We start from the raw sequence: 5,492 nt of genomic DNA, 5'->3' as shown, positions 1-5,492 counted from the left end.
AATATAAACTTCTATACTTTAAAATGTTTTATGCTAGTTAATTGGAAAGATAAACAATTAAACACGTACTGACGTATACACTAATCGACTTTTACATTATACAAACTATTAATTAAAAATAGTTATATTTAATTTAAGATATTACTGAAAAAATATTAATTATAATTATAACTAACTAATATACTTATCAACTATAATAAATAAAGATCCATTTTGCCACATGTCAATCTCTCATTAGTTTTGACACTTGTTATTTTGTAATAATTTTGAAATAAATAATATCCACATGTCGATTCTTAGGTTTTTTAAAATTTAAAATTAAAAAACCACATTATATTTATATATGTAAAGTATTAAATGTCATAAATATAATATTAAATTGCAATTAATACATTTTTTATTTCTTATTTTAAAATTTTATTTTAAAAAATATTTATTGTTTACACATTTTAATATGGGAGAATTTCATATATGCCCTTCTTAAACATCAAAATATCATATTTATCCAACTTAATTTTTTAATATCATATTTACCCTTCATAAAATTTCTAAATATCATATTTACCCTTCATAAAATTTCAAAATATCATATATGTCCTTTTTAAACATCAAAATGTCATATATGCCATTCTTAAATATCAAAATATCTTGTATGCACTTTTTAAACATCAAAACATTAATGATAATATCTAATATCTACAACATGATAATAATCAACAACAATAAAAACTAAAAAATCCAAACATCCATTCCATAGAAAGGGTTGAAGATGAATTTTTTTGTCTATCAAGAGGCCGACATTCCAATAATTTAGAAGTTCACATTCAATTATCATAGACGTAAGGATAATATTGTTAAATTTCTTAATTATTATAATAATTCTAAGGTATAAAAAATAATTATAAAATATTAAAAACATTATAAAAAAAGATTTGGGCAAATACGATATTTTGAAGGTTTATGAAGGGTAAATATGATATTAAGAAATTAAACTAGGCAAATATGATATTTTGAAGTTTAAGAGGGGTATATATGAAATTCTCCCTTTTAATATTACTTTTTTTTTAATCAACTCGTGTAATACACGGTTTTACACCTAATTAAAAATGTATTAAGTAAAAGTTAGTCATGTTTGCCGGGACATTTTATATTCTTGTTTATGGCCAAGTGCTTTTCCGTATCATTTGCCAATAATATTTTAATGACAAGAAATAAAATATAACTATATAGAAATAAAGTAGGATTAAAATTGATTTTGTCATTAAAGATTTAAATGTGACTATATATATCTATATACATCTATACATATTTGCATGTATAGCTCCATTTTATTCACAACAATGGCTTCTGAATATCAATCATCCAATGCTTCGGATCCTTACAAGCACATCAATGTCACCCTAAACCCGGATGGCACTTTGACCCGACACATCTCCTTTCCATCCTCACCGGCCGAACCCCAACTCACCACCGATTCCCAACTCACACTCTCTAAAGACATCCCACTCAACCCCACCACCGCCACCTTCCTCCGCCTCTACCGCCCCGTCTCTCCACCCACCCAAAAACTCCCTATCATCATCTACTTCCATCCCGGCGGCTTCGTAGTCGTTAGCGCCACCGCTGGTCCCATGCACCTTATCTGCTCCGAAATATCCGCTCAGACTCCTGCGCTCGTTATAAACGTCGAATACCGTCTAGGCCCCGAACACCGTCTCCCGGCGGCGTATGACGACGGGGTTGACACAATCCGGTGGGTGCGTGACCAGGCTTTAGGAACCGGACTCGACGGTCCCGAGGAGTGGTTGACCGAATTCGCTGACTTTTCTAGAGTCTACCTAATGGGTTCTAGTGCCGGAGGAAATCTAATCTACAACGCGGGTTTACGTGTACTTGATCTAGATCTTGATCCAGTTACGATCGTGGGGCTTATCATCGACCAAGCTTTTTTTGGTGGGATCGAGCGCACTGAAGCAGAACTTCGACTAGTAAATGACCATATTCTCCCTTTAACCGCATCGGATCTTTTATGGTCTTTGGCGTTGCCTTTAGGAGCTGATAGAGATCACGAATACTGTAACCCTTTGGCAGATCGACACGTGAAGATCGGACGGCTTCCGAACAGTTTGATCAGGGTGAATGGTGAGGATCCAATGGCTGACAGACAAAAAGCTTTTGCTAATATGTTGGAATCACATGGTGTGCACGTGACAAGAAAGTTTTATGATGAAGGAAACCATTGTGTCGAGATGTTTGATCCAAAAAAGGCACAAATCTTCTATAATGATGTCAAGAATTTCGTTTGCGCGCAGTTAACTTAGAAAGTCAGAATGAATTATTAGTATTACATTATATTATTATATTATATTATATTATGCTGTAGGCTCAACGACTTCAATTGCTTTTGTATTTAACTACGTTATGGGGATAAAATAATGATCTAAAAGTTATTATTTTTCATTTGCACAATTTATATGATTTTTCTCTGATGTGGATGTCATTAAAATATTGACGTTAAATACGTGTAACAGACTGTTGATTTCTTTTATAAACCAAGACATAATACTTGTATTTAACTGCAAAATGCAATCATTAAACAATTCTAAACTCACTAAATCAAGTAAAATATAGAAGAAAAAAAAATGGTCTGGAAGAGTAAAGAAGTAGTCCCAAAATAGTTTTATTTTTTTGGGTCCCACATGTGTCAGACTCGAAAGCTCAATGTCCTAAAAATTCCACATTTGGGTCGAACATGATTTCACATTTGACCATAAGGAGGTGGATATGCTTGACGGTTATCTGTCCAACATGATCATCAATCTCACCAAAACGAGTAAATGAGTAAATGACTCATCACTTGTGACTCACTTGGAAGTTGCTAGGGATTGGGGACGAGAGGTTCGGACTATTGAGAGAAAGAATGGTGAAGGTGTGAGTTTTCAGAGTGGTTTACGTTTCTATTTATAGGTTGAGTTCGGTGCGAACGTAGCGCATTCCCTAGACGAACGTAATGCGTTCGCGAACAGGACGCGTTCCCTAGAGGAACGCAACGCGTTCGTTGCCATCTCGTTCCAAGCTGTGGGGAAGAAGGTGTGGCCCAGATTACGCCATGTGTCACTCACAGATTACCTCAAAAACTAATTATCTTCTAAAATCGTAAATTTCGCATACGAGCTCCGTTTTTTACGTTTTTTATATTAATGTATAGACATAAACATGATCTACAACTTTCGCTTAGATTCCGTTGGCTAATTTTGAATTTATTTTTAAAGTTATATTTTTAACAGGCCGGGACATGAAAAATCTGTTAAAAATTCATAACTTCTTCTTAGAAAAATAATAACTTCCTCATACGAAGTCAGATTTAGGCATTCTTTTTATGCACACTCTCGGTTTAACGTATACTACAACTTTAGTTTAGATCACTAAGGCCAAAAAGTCATCTATCGTAAATTCACTATTTACGTTTCCCGGTTCCGTGCCGGTTTTGCCGTAAAACTTTGACGGACCATAGCTTCTTCATTATAACTCGGATTTCGGCGTTCTTTATACGTACAAAACCCTTGTAACATATACTATAACTTAGTTAAGATGAATCCTTCTAAATATTTTTCCATCAAAAACTCATTTTTGATGCTTAGTGTCTACAAATTGACTAGCCCGAAACTACGGGCTTTACAATTATCCACCCCTTAGGATGATTACGTCCCAGAATCATCAACGAAACAGGGTTGTATAATGATTCCATATGTTATATCTTCATCCTAGGTAATAACCGTAACTTATATGTTTGTTCGAACGAGTATCAAACTGTTGGACTTCTTGACTGCAGGCGGCGCTCGATCTTGCACCCGCTCTCTATCCCATGTTAGACTCCAGATTATAGTTGGAGTAGGTGTCTAAGACCATAACTATTTTGGTATGTACTTGACCCGATTGTGAGCACGGTCCTTTTGGGTTGCCTTCACCATAGCAACTGATAGGATGAATTAAGGAGAAAGAGAATTAATTATGATTTATTAATATATTATAAAAATAATATATTAAAGGAGAAATCATATTGTTTAATTAATATTAGTCAAGAATTAATTAATAATTAGTTTTGTGACTAAAAAAGATTAATTAAAGAAAGGGGACTGATTGTGTAATTATAAGATAGTTGCATAAATGGGCTAATGCACTACATAAAAGTTGGAGTGGATGAAATCTTTGGGGAAACTCATTAGAATTCGTCCAAGGCCTCTAAGTAGGGAGTCCATGGGCTGCTTAGGGCTTAAGCATTCATATTAGGGTTTCCAACTAAAACCCTAGAAGCCTAAGTATAAAAGGAACCCTTTGGCCTGCAAAAATGTGTCCAACCTTTTGAAGGGAACCCTAGAACATTTTTGGTGCCTCCTCCGTCTCTCCTTAGTCATCTTGTTGCTCATGGTGTTTGAGACTCCATTAAAGGTGCAACGTTTGAGGAACTAAGCTTTCAGAAGTCAATTACAAGAAGGATTTGGATTGTTATTGCTACATAACAATCAAGGTAAGATCTAAACCCTATTCTTATGTTAATATCGATTATATCCTTTGCCCCTTTATGGAGTTTTGGGGTCAATAAGCTTGATCCTTAAGACTTGGACGTCCCAAGTCGATTCACCTTCAGATCTAGACTCTAGAACCAAGTTCATGGCATAAACTTTATGGTCATATTAGCCCATGCATCCCTTTAGACCTTATTTTGGGTCCTTAAAGCTTATACTTCCATGCATGTACGTAAAGTTCATAACCTTACGTGCTAGATCGATATTAGAAGCCCAGATTTACCTTTTGGATGAGAGTTGTAGGCCAGCAATCGAGTTATAGACTTGGACAATAGGCGACTCGACGAGTTGTTCTTGGAACTCGGCGAGTCCGGGGATTCAGTCCCCAATATGTTGTGGTTCAAAGGGACCCAACTGAGTGATAGCAAGATTTTAGATGAGTCCAGAGGAGTGATTCGACATATTGAGATATAGCCTCAATCTGGAAACCATGGGACCCGATGAGTGTTAGAACACACTCGGTGAGTCCAAGGCAATCTCCTTACCCACAAGAACAGACTCGACGAGTTGTTCATACAACTCGGCGAGTCATAGTTTGGACGTGTTCGTATGATGAAGATCAACTCGACGAGTTGTTCATACAACTCGGCGAGTCGCATGAAGATTGACTTGAGTAATTATAGAAGGACAACTCGTCGAGTCTTTGCTAAGCTCGACGAGTAGAGTCGGGTAAGGGGGCATAAGAAAGGATAACAAGATAGAAACTTTATACCTTCTGAGACTTGCAAATGAGTTATAGAACTTGGATCCAAAAGCTCTTCCTTGATCAATGAGGCTCCAAGATGATCACCCTATTCAAGAACACTAAGATGCACTCCAAGATGGCCTTACAAGCTCACACTCTCACCATTATGGCTAGGGTTTCGAGAAGGGGGGGGGGGGGGGGTTTAAGGGTGAGAAGGAGGT

The 5,492-nt window shown here is 36.1% G+C and overlaps 1 pseudogene; it reads left to right on the top strand.

Moving 5' to 3' along the window:
* The first annotated feature begins 1,301 nt into the window (after positions 1–1,301).
* On the top strand, positions 1,302–2,469 carry LOC145006392 (putative carboxylesterase 8 pseudogene; annotated as a pseudogene).
* The last annotated feature ends 3,023 nt before the right edge of the window (positions 2,470–5,492 follow it).

The sequence above is a fragment of the Lactuca saligna genome, chromosome 7, assembly GCF_052625555.1.
Source record: "Lactuca saligna cultivar CGN05327 chromosome 7, ASM5262555v1, whole genome shotgun sequence".
Classification (NCBI taxonomy): Eukaryota; Viridiplantae; Streptophyta; class Magnoliopsida; order Asterales; family Asteraceae; genus Lactuca; species Lactuca saligna.
Note: the sequence above shows the minus strand (reverse complement) of the source record. Positions and strands in the feature narration are given on the sequence as shown.